The following is a 14,167-nucleotide window of genomic DNA, read 5'->3' on the forward strand; positions in this document are numbered from 1 at the left end:
ATGGCATTCATGTGCGGCTATCACGGACGTTGTCGCTCGAACAGTGGCTGCTGTTGCCATTGCTACGCGGCACTTTACACCGGACGTTGTCAGAATATACTCAAAAGGACATAAAAGTGGTATTTAACACACTGAGGAACACAAGTCAAGGGCACGCAACACGGAAGCACAGCCAGAAACCCGAGCCGACATCACGAGTCAACCAGCAGCTTCGTGGTCACAACTAAGCCTTTTTCCGCACTTGAAATCATTGCTCTTGCATTCATCGTTGTCAGCAGAGTGATCACAGCTAACGCACATGAAGATGAGATACAGTGAGCTTCAGGCACGCCTATAACACTTTCTGGGAGGAAGTATAGGAAAGAAAATCGGCGAAACGCTGGCACGGAACGACACTTCACAGATGTAAACAAACCGTCCGCCATGAGCACCGCCGACTCCGCCGAACGCGGCCGGTCGCTGGCGCGGCGCACAGCCTTATGGGAAGCACCACGTGACTAACCTGTTCCGGCGGGAGAGTTTTTTAAAACTCCCTGTGCGGAGTTCCCGGGGAGAACAAAATTTTAAGGCGGAATAAAATCACGTCATGTCCGCCCTTATCCTCCCACAGGTTGTGAGCGGAGTGAAACGAGGGAATGCCGTTGTATTCCTCCCATACATCGGAATAAATAGTCAAGGATGGGAGTATATACGGCACATCACCTTGTTAAAATTCCCATGGGGGGGGGGGGGGTATTTTCGTTTACAGTGTAGAGGACAGTGGTAAAAACAGCAGTTCACCTGGCTAAAACTACATTTGGCACCGGCCGTCAAGAGTCATGGGCGCACCGAAGCAACTAAACCATTAAAAAATGTACTCCACAGAGGTTCTGAGAGAAAAACTGGGCGTCCGCCAGCGTCCGCGTGGCAAACGTGCGCTCGCTAGCAGACGACGCGCTTGACAACGACAGCAAAATTGAAGACGTCGCGTTGTATAATCCATGCCTCAAATATATAGGTTTGGCAAAATGGTTTAACCATAAATTTGCATTTGAAATAAAGCGCTATTTTAAGAGCGCACTATGCGCAATCGGCCTCGGCGCCCGCAGCGAAAGAACGTTGAATATGCCGCGGAGCGCGTCTCCGCCCCAATCCAGTTCGCTCGCAGCGCCCTCGCACTATTTTTCCACACGCGGCGCCTCAGCGGGAGAGCGCCGTTAGGCCCACTCGACCATTGTATAGTACACTCTAATTTAGGTGTTGACACTGCGCGCGAGCGAGCGTCCAGATTATGTTCGGCCGCGCGCGGGCGCACCGAGTAGCTCTGCTGCGAGCAGATAGATGGCGCCGCGGCCAGCGGTCCCAGCTAAGAGGCGCCGAAGGCTTGGCATTCCTCTGCCTCCGCTAAATTTTCGTTCGTAGTGGCGCCAGTAAAACTCAATCCGTGTTCAGTAAAACGATCCGTGTTCACGTGAATGACGTGAACACGGATCGATCGGGCAGCACTCAACGCCCACTCACACTCCGCTCGCGCGCACATTTTGTTGCGGCCGATCTAGTCATGCATACAAGCATAGAAAAATGAAAGCGTAAGCCCGCGTGCTACCCCTCGATCGGAAGAAAATAGTGACTGCATCGGAAAATTCAAACTCAGAAAACCGTTCAAGCATCGTCACGAGAATTCAGTGTGGGCGCGATATAATTTAAGAAATGAAACGGCGCAAGCTTGCGATATGCAACGCCCTAGAGCAAAGTGGGTGTTCATGGCTAGAACCTATGAGGAGAAAGCACATAGCTATGTAAAGAAATCTTTCAAAAGATAATTTATCAGGCGGGACGAAGGCAGGCGTTTTATCTTGGATTACAATATCACTAATACAGTTTACTTTTGAAAACCTTTTTTATTTCAATTCCACTTAACACAGAGTGTGTATATTATTCATTTGGCTTTCGTCGTTTGGGGAGCGAGTGACTTTTGCAGGATCTAAGAGGTGGCTTTCTTTTTTCTTAAATTGCATATGAGAATGTGCCAATGTAAGCGTATTTGACAATGCATGCTACAGCCTGTCCACAAATACACTTATACCCAGCACACAATAATCTCATAGACTTTTTATTTTGCAAAGACAGAATAATTAAAAACTTGTGCCTGAAGCAGCTCGATAATTTTAATAGAGGATAGCCTTCCCAGAAGCTTACGCTCTCATACACTCCCACAATGCAAAAATGTTGAGTAAAAACATACAAGCGTGTAATATACACCACACGCGCATTGTAAAAAAACATTCAGTATCCAGGATGGCACAAATTTGAAAATCAGGCACACATCTGCGCAGAAAACAGCAGTATTATACAGGGTGCACAAAGATTTAAAAACATGTAAATGTCACGTAGCTGAAAGGAACCAAGGTAATGTTGTTTTCCGTCCCTTGGAGATACTGAGATTATTTTTTACATTTGGCCTAATTACATGAGTAGTCTTAATTAATTAATCAACTTCTCAAATATTATAATTATATTAAATGTTTAAATGAGAAAATTGGAAAGCAACATAAAAGACTCCCGATGCTGCTTTCTATTACTCAATACACGCTACGTAGATGTATTTTTCCGAGCGTGAAAGAAGCCCACGAATACACGCAAAGTGCCTCGAGGTAACTTTGAGTCTATTCGCGGGCTTCTTTCACGCTCGGAAAACACTTTTATGTATCACGTATTGAGCAACAAAAAGCTGTATCGGGAATCTTTCATGTTGCTGTGCAATTCTCTCGTTCACACTTTTTTATCTAGTTATAGCATTAGAAAAGTTTATTAATCAGTTATGAAAATAATTATGTAATAAGGCGGAATGCAAAAAATAATCTGAGTATCTCCAAGAGACGATAGACAACATTGCTTTGGTTCTGTCCAGCTATGTGACATTTTCATATTTTTAAATCTTGGTGCATGATAGTTAAGACAGCCAGTATATGTCTTATACATGCAGCAAAATTTGCACAGACTGCTGTGCCACACAGCAGTTTTTGTGGCACACAGGAGGTTCTCTCTTCCGCAGCGGCTTTCGAGGTTTATTTGACTGTGTGAGGTTCTTTGGACAGTTCTGAAATAAGGTGGGAACTGTATTTGCAGACAGAACAGGGCTCTTTGGCGCATCAAGTAGCACCATTTTATCGAGCTCCGCGTAATATGCCGTCGATATCATATCCTCTGAAAAATGCTTGGCGCAAACCTGGTCGGTAGGCATTAGAGTTCGTTCTGCCCTCACATTTACACGGCGCCACTGCTCTAGACGACCGCTGTCGGACGGCACTTTGAATAGAGGCACACGCTCCGCACAAGTTCGGTATCCAGAATTGCAGTTCGTGACGAAGCACTTTCTACCCATTTCAAACTCTCAGAAGGCCGCTTCCACCTTGGTCGAGGGCCCGTGGCGACAATACACAAGCACAAGAGGATGAAAGGCGCGTGAACAAAAAAAAGTTGCAGTGGCTTAGCTCGGCTATGCCAGGATAGACGTAGCGTTAGCAACGGTTCAGCTGATTATTCTTAGCTTTCCTGGTTGTCTCCTACGCTCAACCGCTAATTGCCAGGCAACTACTTCGGGATCCGATGAGTCAAGCTTCTCCGTTCTTCTGCGCTGTTGAGCAGCATTTGCGCTCTCCTTCTCCATGGCTATACCACACTGGCAAACGCCAGTCAGAAGCGCAGCGGCTCCAGCGCAGTGTCAGACGGCGACTGCACAGCGAGCGCGCGCCGGTGCCAGTGCGTCTACCACGGCTACGACGTCACACCTCTGGAATGCGCAGACCGGCGGCGGTGAGTCGCGCGCGGCGGCGGCGGAGTGCGCGAGAGGTGCCGGCTCCGGTGGCTCCGGTGCGCAAGCCGTGTGACATCACTGATCCTTGCGCATGCGCAGCACGGCTCTTGATGTGCCGCGCGAAACGGGCTTGGCTAGGCCAGTGTAGTTAACGCTACAAAAGCGTGCCTTCAAAATAGCACGGCCGCACATGCAAGCACAAAGCGCACAAAGACAGCGAAGCACGCGCCTTCCCGCCGAGGCTGTTACCGCATACCGCAGCGCCCTCTACGACGGCGCCGAACCAGGCCCCGGAAACTCTCGAGTTCACCAAATGGCCACAGAGGGCGAAAAATCAACCGCGGCGCGTTCCAGCATAAGCGCGCAAGTGGAGCTACTGTAATTTGGTCGAATACTTTAGTTTGTATTTTTTCTGCTAGGGGCGCTCAACACGACTCAATATTTGAGCTTTTAATGTACATATAATAACCGACAAACACAATTACAGTGTCATTTTTTTACAAAATAAGGAGTATATTGTTTTTATTGGACTTATGTTATTAAAGTCCGTGCTTTGTTACTTGAATAAAGGTTTTGAGGCCTCACTGACTTGTGATTAGCGGCAGCCCACTGGTATCGATTGCAGTCCGTGCCGTTTATCGATTCAAATTGTACGGCGGTTATATTTGCGAACGGGGTGGTCGTTTCCTTTGAGCAGCATCACGCAGGTTCATTTTAATTAGATATCAATAATACCTCAGCCAGTTTATGCGTCCAACATTCGATAGCTGCCACCAAGCGAACGTGTTTAAAGACGGTGAACTTTCTCAGCTGCGGCGTTTCACTGGCGGCTGCATGCACGGCTTCCGCCGTTTGTGATCTGCCGCGTTTGGCCGCGTTGCGTCTGGTTGCTCGAAAAAAAAGTGCTGGCCAGCACGAAAATTCATCGCTGGAACCGAGCACAGTCTGCTTGAAGACTATCCACGAAAGCGGATTAACCTTGCAGCCCCTGGGCTTGTGCGCCGGTGAGTAAAAAAGCAGTGCTTCGCATTTTCAACTTTGAATTTCTTTGCATGCGAGGCGGATAAAGCAGATTCCTGTCGTCATTTCTTAAAAGTAGAAAATAGTAATAATCCTAAAGTTATTGCCCTTCCAAAGCAATTCAAACGAGGCTCTTGCTACTTTGCCAAGTTGCTAAAATTGCTAACATGAGTACAGCATAAATAATAAAGTTTTGGCTGTTTCTGCATAAATGATACAGCGCGATAAATTCACTGCACATTAGTGACAAGTGTACTTCCGGTGATACAGTTCGATTAACTGCATTTGAGAGATAATAAAATGACTGTGTTTATTACTAGTATCTGGCAGAAACAATTGTCATCTAATCGAGACTTGACTAAGCACAGCCCACACAAGGACACCACTGAAAGAAATGCACACTCAAAACAGTGTTTGTGCGTTTTTCTGTCATGAAGCATTTCGTGCACTGTTCTCTGTCATACATGAATCACAAACTCATGCACACTTCCACCATAGTAATTGAGGCTCATTTTTCTTTCGACTCCAGCCTCCAAGACGCTGCTCATATTTGGAGTCATCGCTTTGGACTCTATTGTCTCTGGACATAGAAGTCAACCGTGAACGTGTCTCCACTGGAAGTAACATCAAGGGCCAGAATCCTCACAGGGTATATTTCTGAACACTTCAACTAGAACCGTGATTTTTCTTCATTTATGGGACTAACTTTTGTTTCACCATTTTTTGCTTACATGTGTGTCATGGCTTTGTCATTTCTCTTTTCAGGAAGACGGACAAAAGAGAGATTATTGGTCTGCAAGCTGCCCACGCTAAGCCACAAGATGCTCAACCGTCACCATAATGACAACAGGTCCTCTTGAACTACGTGCCTCACTATGAAATGTTTGGAAGTTTACCAGATAGAGAGGTGTGAGCCCTGTTAGGAAAACAGCAGTCTACAGTTCTGTATCATACTGAGCGGGAATGAGAAATTTGACATACAAGCTTAGTTGGTTTTAAGGGCGCTTTATGACAATCGGAGAAGTAACATGTTGAGTCCCAACTTGTTTCTTTTGCAGTCATTATAGCCATGACGACCAGAACAGAAACAATGTAGCAAGCTCCTACTTGCTAATGCACAAACTCTGCCATCTGTTCTTTGCAAATCAATTTGACGGGCATTAGTACCACGAAGTATCACATGCTCCCTCACAACGATAATTTGTTACATGAAAATGCAAAGAATTTTAAAATGATCAAAAGCGCTTAATGCAATTTTAAGGAAATGACACTTCATGATGAGTGAAACTCATTTATTTTTTGCTTAAAGTACCCTCAGGGCCACAGGTATTAAAGAGGGGAGTGGTTACAAAGTAGTAGAGTAAAACAAACAAGTGCAGTGAGTCCTTGTAACATAATGATTCTCCTGATGATACAATGTTAGCTAATGTTTTGCAAAAAAGTTTGTTATCTGTGATGGCTACGATACTTGGTGGTTCTATTTCTGAGATGTACGGGGCATGAAAGAAAGACTTCATGTTCCATAAATCAATTCCTACCTTACTGCGATGATCGACGCAGTTTTAAATGCACTGAGGCCGCAGTATGAAGTCGTCATGAAGTGTGGTGTGATAGAAAATTTTATGAAATAGCAAAAGATGGCCGACTTTGCGGCGATTAGCTAGTGGAATGAGTGCTAGGCCAGTTTACATTGAAGTTTTACTCGCGGTACGTACGGTTATAATTAGAAATAAAAGTATAGTTATTTTGTACTAGTTCAAGTGAAGTAATAAGATTAACATGACTGGCATCCCATATTGCATATGCATATTCAAGTTTCCAGTGAATTAGTCTTGTAAAGCTGTAGTTCTAAAGTAGACGGTGCTTTGGAAAGGTTGCGCCATAAGTACCCGAGCATGTGATTAGCACTGCTAATGACGTACTCTATATTATTGGTCCAATTTAAGTTATTTATATGACATGACAAAATCTAAGAGAACGTTGGCATGGCAAGTGCTAGGATTATAATTAGATCTGGAAATGCGCATGATTTTACATTTGTTTACTACAAGAGGGTCATATACAGTTTGCATGAAATCAATAACTAGGCTAGTACTGCACCATAAGAGATAGCTAGAAAAGGCAAGCTCACACAACCGGCCAGCCTATTTCACACTTCACAAACTTGAGAAATCACTAAAAGCAAATTTTCTGTCTCTTCAAACAGCAGATGACAAAACCTGCGCACAGTGTGCTCCCAAAAATATTTTGAAATGTACTCGCAGAGTAAGTTCAGCTTAACATTCAGCTAATGAACAGTGAACGAGCAAGGGAAACCTCAGCGTGGGAACTTGTCTTCGTCTCGGCCCTCACAAATATGTTTGCTTGGTGAAACGTTGGCTTCAAGCTGATGCTTCCCTTGGTCACCTCTGTTACTCAACTGAAGTGTTCATCTCCTTGCAACCTCTTTGCTGTGTTTGAATACCTATACCGAGATTCTTTTTCAACATGAAACCACAAATTCCATTTTCCAAGGAACTGTGAGCATTAATTGGGCTTGCTTATATGTTGATTTAGTGTCCTTGTTTATTCACACAATATTTCCAGAAGTCCTTGTAAGCACTGCTGTCTCCATAACGTTCCTTGGTTTCCCTACGAGTACTCCACTTGTGTCAAAGCCTTTGCTGCCGCACCTGAACACTAAATGTGCAGCAGAAAAATATCAAGAGCAGAAAATGTGACATAAAATTTAGCATAACGCCCCCCTCCTACACTTCGTGCCTCTCGCCAATGTGTTATGAGAGCAATGAGACATTGCAGCTCGAGCTTATCTTGCTGACAGTACATTTCTGCCGAGTAATTTTTTGTGTTCCTTTCTTTAATCTATCGGAAATCGTCGAACGCAGAGAATATAAAACGTCAAGCAGCACTGTACGCAATACAAGTACGAGGGCAGCTCGGCATAAATATCACTGTCTGAACCTTCGTTCTCCCTGCTTTACGGCACGCCGAACACGATGAGAAAACTTCGCTCGATTTCAGCTTTGGGTCCCAAAAAATAGATGGTTATCTGTGTTTCTGTATGTTGTAAACTCAGTGACGGACAACATTAAGTCCACCTGAGCTGTACGAAAATTGTGATCATGTACTGCCTCATTCACCATTGACAATAAACAATGTGAGCTTACTTGTTTGAAGTGTTTTATTGCCAGTTGAGGCCTCTCGGTCACCTGGCGACATAATGAAGATATCTGTAGTCATGTTAGAGTACAGTACACACGAATACCTCCCCAAAAGCGGTAACAAAACGCCCCAAACCAGCGAGCGAGCAGCGCGACCAGCCCTACGAACCGCTACCATAGCGGCCATATTGCTCACTACCTAATGATGATGATATTAGTTTCGATTCTGCCAGCGCCATCTCTCGGTCGCATACTTTAGTTCACAACGCCACCGCTACGCTTATTTTCGTTGCACTGTGGAAGGTACAGTTTCCCTTCTCTAAGTTTGTATGGGTGTTCTGTGGCCGAACCAGCTGCAACCAAGCCGAACATGATCTGGACGCGAGCGAGCGGCGCTTTCGCGCGCGTTGGGGGGAGAGTGTCAGCACACCTCTCCTTATTCTTACACCGTGCTCGCAAGAGTCGCCTCCACCCCCTCGCCTTCGGCTGTCTTTTGAAGCGCTCTTTTTGAAGAACGAGTGAGTCGTCGTTCCAGTGAACGGCGGTTCTTTCGGAGAAAGAACCGCCGCTCGCTTTTACTGAACTACGGCTCACTCGCTCTTTAAAAAGAGCGGCTCGAAAGATCCGGCTCGCTCCTGAGCAACCCATCTCTACTTCTCGGTGCTTACGTTCGCTGACCGTACGGAAGTACTGTAAGCGAATTGCGTGACATTAATGGCATCCCCTTTCCAATGGGGCGGTGCCAAATAGTCACCTAGCCTGGTTGATTTATTCAGGTATGCTATACAAGTTTTCTCATCTAGCATTTTGTATACATTTAATTATTAGGTTTTTTTTCTTCAAAATCTACCTTGAACCACTACCTATGGCTGTAAGAGATAAGGTCGTATCAATCTATGCTCTGTTTTTTTTCCACCAATACTCTAAACGTCTCTTGCTTATCTAGACTGCTGACCATTGATGCTTTCATCCACTTTAAACACCAGCGCTTCTGCAAGGCGTGCATTACCTACGGTTCTCACTGAGTGAATACCTTCGCATTTCATTAGGATGTGCCGAGTAGTCTCCGGGTCTTTCCAGCAGCATACACATGCTTCATATAGTTCCGAATATTTGCTCCGGTATGTTTTGGCCTCACTTATTGAGCATATACAGACATCAGTGCCTCGTCTTGGTTCCTGGCCGACCACCACTTTGCCTACGGTGCAACAGAGTCAGGCATATCCGGCGACAATGTAGGACATGACGCTGCAGTAACTGTCACCGCTACGATCACATTGCAGATGCATGCATCGGAACCTACGCTGACAAGCTTCGTGGAAATAGACCAGCTGAGGATGAGACCATGACCGATCATCTAATGGATGTGAGTGAGGCTGTGGATGCAACTGGTGAAACACCCGCTGAAGCTCATTGACAGGAAGAGACAAAGCCTTCATCGGCGGACGATAGCCTTAGCCCGAAGCCTGCCGCTGCGGAGGACACTAAGTTGCCTGACGACGAACCAACTATGTCATGGGCTGAATTGCCACCAGTTCAAGACCTCCCGCCATCAGTGGAATCTGGATCGATGTGTGAGGCTACTAAGAAGCGTCCAGCGCAGGTTGACAACCCATCGCCCGCGGGAAAGGAGGCCCGAATTCCCAATGTGTCAAAGTTGACAAAACCGCTCCGCGGAAGCCCTACACCCGCAGATATCTCATGTGTTGAAGTGCAGCAAAAGGTCGCCAGTGCATCACCTCATCACGAAGGGAGTGATGCACCCCTAGAGCAGCGTGTGAACGCTGCCCCAACATAGGTAAACATGGCGGGCACTCTTCCCTTCCACTTTGGTACTTTATATGTCCGTGGCTTACGCAGTAAGCTACGGCAAGTTCAACGCCTTCGTTTGCTACGCATTAGGAAATTATATATATTGCTGCTATCCAAGAAACAAAGATTGAATCCGATGAAAACACACAAGTAGCTCTAACTCCATTTCTATCTGACTATAATGTTTGTGTAAGCCATGCAATAGGAGTTTCCGCTGGTTGTATGTTATTCGTTAGAAGACAATTACAATGTGATGTGCTGCATTTGTTTACAGATAGGGAAGGGCGCCTAATATGGTGTGATATTGATATCAGTGGTATTAGCTTTAGATTTGTGTGTGTTTATGCCCCGAACAAGCTAGCTGAACGAGAGTGTTTCTTTTTATCTCTAGAACATCATTTGTCTACTGATCGTGCATTGGTCCTTTTTGGGGACTTTAATTGTGTATGTAATGTGCAATATCGTACGTCATTGAGGCTGAGACGTGATCCAAGTGGTGATGCATTGCAACGCCTTATGTGTGATTATCAGCTTGTGGACATTGGGGAACATGAAAAAGCGGGGTGTCGCTACACGCATTTCCAAGGTATCTCGCATGCAAGGCTTGATCGAATTTACGCTTCGCTTAGCGTCCTATCTCTTATTCATGGTTACAGTGTGCACCCTGTGTTCTTTAGTGACGATTGCCTAGTCTCAGCATCTTTTAGTAGTCGTCGACACCAAAGCCGGCGTATGTGCTGGGAGTTGTGGAAATTTAATAACCAACTGCTTTCGCGTGAGTGCTTCCTAAAGCGTGTTACTGAGCTTATAGCTCATCTGTCATGCCGCAAGGACTTGCCTGTTTTTGCTGTGTGGGAATTACTCAAACAGGAAGTTAAAATGCTAGCTATCGAAGAATCATCAATATTGGCCTTTGAACAAAAGAATAATTACAAAGACTTGTATAGACTTCTCATGAAATTGGATGAGCTTGAATGTCTACATCCGGGTGAATATATTGATGATATTCATAACACCAAAGCGCAGTTACAGGCTTTGTACACAGAAAAATACAGAGGTGCACTAGTGCGTGCGCGAGCGCAGCGTTTTCTGCATGGAAGAACAGCCATGCAGTAGGTCCTTAGGTGATGAGCGCCGACACGCGCTGTCTAAACAAATCCTAGATATTGACTATGGTGGAATCGTTGTGAATGGGCCGACCCTAATAACTAAAGCGTTTTTTGAACATTACCAAAAAATATTTCGAAGCCATGAGCCATTGAATACAGGTGTGTCTGCAGGTAAATCAGGACGATTACGATTGTACAAATGACATTGATATTAATGAGATAACTGCATGCATATATTCATTAGCGAAAGGCAAGACGCCTGGCCCGGATGGCCTTAGTGCCGAATTTTATCAGTGTTTTCGTTCCCTCTTGTCCCCATTATTACTCCAGGTGTACCGGGAGGCCTTGGAGGTAGGGTACCTACCTGCCACAATGTACGAAGGGCACACTGTCCTCATAACCAAAAGCAACGATGAAACTAAATTGCAAAAAGTGGACGGATACCGGCCTATTTCCTTATGCAATGTGGATTATAAAATTTTTGTAGAAGTATTAGCTAACCGTTTACAAGTCGTGATAACATCTGTGGTAGGTGACCATCAAACATGTGGCATCAGAGGTCGGTCCATTCAGACCAACATTCATGTTGCGAGATCGGTGCTAGAGTGTGTAGCTGAGGGGATTGGACAGGTAGCAATCGTACAGCTAGATCTGGCTAAGGCGTTCGACAGGGTAAATCACTCGTTCCTGTTTAGTGTACTAGAGCCCATAAATATCGGATCCCAGCTCCTTAAAGGTGTCAAAATATGTTATGCTAATGGCTCAACGAGGTTGATAGTTTGAACCTCAACGTTGATAGTTCGTTGAACCTCAACGAGGTTCTCTCTCCGATCCGATTAGGCTTTTATCATCAGTAAGACAAGGATGCCCTTTGTCACCGCTTCTCTTCTGCCTGTATTTGGAGCCACTATGTATGAGCATCCTGAAAGAAGAAAATTTCCAAGAGTTTAAACTGCCGTCGAGTGAGATTCGGGTTCTTGCATATGCAGACGATGTCGCCTTCTTTTGTACTGACAAAAGGAGTGTTAAGACTGCTCTCGCAATTGCAGACGAATTTTGTGCGGCTTCTGGTGCTAGCATTAACTTTGCAAAAAGTTCAGATTTTTGGTTGGGACTATGGACCACAATGCCATCACATTACGCAGGCATTCAATCACAAAAAGATCTGCGCTATTTAGGTGTACCTCTCTCGCAATATAGAAATAGCAACAGTCATTGGCCGGGAGAAGTAGGAAAAATACAAAGTAAATTGAATTCATGGCGAGGACGGAATTTGTCAATGTTCAGTCGTGCTGAAGTGTGCAACGTGTTCCTAGTTTCCCGTCTCACGTATGTGCTGCAAGTACTGCACTGCTCAAGACTTCGTATTCAGGCACTGCATCGCGTATTTCCAACATTTATTTGAGCTCGAGTTGCGAATCGATGCGGCGCGGTAATCTGTTCGTCCCTCTTGAAAGAGGTGGTTTAGGATTAGTCCATCGCTTCGTCAGGCAAATTGTTTCTCGTCTCTTTTTCTTTCGAGACAGTGACCATCCTTTTTTGTGTGAAATGTTATACGTCCGATTTGTTCATTATCTTCCTGATATAGCAGTGTCATCAGATGCCAAAGATGTCACACAGGCTCCTTGGGGCTTTCTCAAGGAGGTCGTTGATTCATTCCTTTTCTTGAAAGTTAGGTTCGGCCTGGAGTACATTTTCACTGCGAGTCGAAAAGCAACTTCTGCTGCACTGGTGAGTTCGATTTTCCCAGATCCTTTGTATCGTGCACCTTATTTAAATCAACCATATCAGGATGTATTTAGGCGGGTTCGTAAAATGTGTATACCTCCTGGAGCTAAAACATTTTTCTAGGTTATACAGCCACGCTTGCAGTAAATGCATTTATGCAAACCGTATGATTGCCTTCGAGCGTCGTCGTCTTCGTCCACAGCTGGCGCGTGGGTACGCTCGCGCTCTGCGAGGTGAAGAGGTTTTGAGCGCTGTGAGGGCGAGAGAAAGAGAGACGCATTCACGGAGCAGGTCTCCTGAAACGCGTGTGACGGTGCGGCAAGCAGCGCTATGCAACGCGCCAGTGGCGGCCGTACATCCGATACGCGCGAAAAAACATTATCATCATCATGAGTAATAAGATGAAAAGTACGTACGGCACTTCCGGAAAATGTGGGGCTACGATAGCCCAGCTTCGCTGTTTCAAGCCTTGCGCGGCCGAGTGCAAGGTTAACCGTTTTTCTTTAAGTACGCGGTTATGAAGTATGACATTCACAGCAAGTGAACAACCGACCTAAAGTTCGGCGTATCTTCTGGAGAACATTTCTATAGGTAGTTACATTGATTCCAAGTTGCAATGCGGGAAACAGCCCGAAAAACAACGTGAGAAGGAATGAAGAATTGGCAGCGCTTGTCAAGTCTGACTTGTCACGTTATTTTTCGTGCTGTGTCGTAATGAAGTCATACAAACAAGCTCAAGTTCAGACCATATTAATTGAGTTTTAAGTACGGCAGTTCTCATATATAGTCAAGAAACCGAAATTTGGGAAAAATTTTTAATGTATTCTTTGGGATGAAAATGATGCTACTGCGATAAAAGAACAAAGCAATCTGTTTTTCTTGAAAAACAGTAACCGATAACTATACCACCTTTGACTATCAAATGAAAAAGAACTTAGGTAGTTTTTGTAACCATAATTTAGGTGAGTAGAATACACCGCAATTCACACTGATTCACAAAAAAAAATTCCTTCTACGCTTTTCCGTACTTTCAAAAACACAGTTAGAAAATATGCCCGTAGGAAACTTGGTATGTTTCGCCCAAGAAATCCGCTTTTGATATTGCAAATGTTCTTCGAGGGCAAACTTCAAACCGGCAGCTGCGACAGCTGCATTGGGGCATTTCCTACGTAGAACAAGGGAATCAGTCTAAAGCCTAAACGCCATATGAGCCAGTGTTTCGCTATTACATATACTCTTTTTTGTTTTGTTTTGCTTGATGTTGGAGAGAACTCCCCTGTGTTGTGATTCGCCTTCCTCAACATTTATAAAATACTTGGAAGTCAGAGCTCCCGAAAAGGATCCAAATTGCAGTGCAGCGGAGACGCATGGCTTGTTTGCGCCGCTTCTTGGATAGTTCCGGCAACGTGGCGTACTTACTTTTTAGAACTGGCCCCTGGGCAGTCTCCAGAGAGAATGAAATTGTGCACACGCTGAGCAGCGCTGAACTTTATTTACACTCTCAAGGAAACTAGTAAATAAAAGTGAAGTACCCTAGAGGA

At 45.1% G+C, this 14,167-nt stretch overlaps 1 long non-coding RNA gene across 1 annotated transcript; it reads left to right on the forward strand.

Moving 5' to 3' along the window:
* Positions 1-4,406: 4,406 nt before the first annotated feature.
* Positions 4,407-5,882, forward strand: LOC125945456 (uncharacterized). The gene is made up of 3 exons (XR_007466902.1): positions 4,407-4,800; positions 5,346-5,465; positions 5,582-5,882. It is a non-coding gene; the product is annotated as an uncharacterized LOC125945456 (long non-coding RNA).
* Positions 5,883-14,167: the final 8,285 nt, after the last annotated feature.

Source organism: Dermacentor silvarum, chromosome 5 (genome assembly GCF_013339745.2).
Source record: "Dermacentor silvarum isolate Dsil-2018 chromosome 5, BIME_Dsil_1.4, whole genome shotgun sequence".
Lineage (NCBI taxonomy): Eukaryota > Metazoa > Arthropoda > Arachnida > Ixodida > Ixodidae > Dermacentor > Dermacentor silvarum.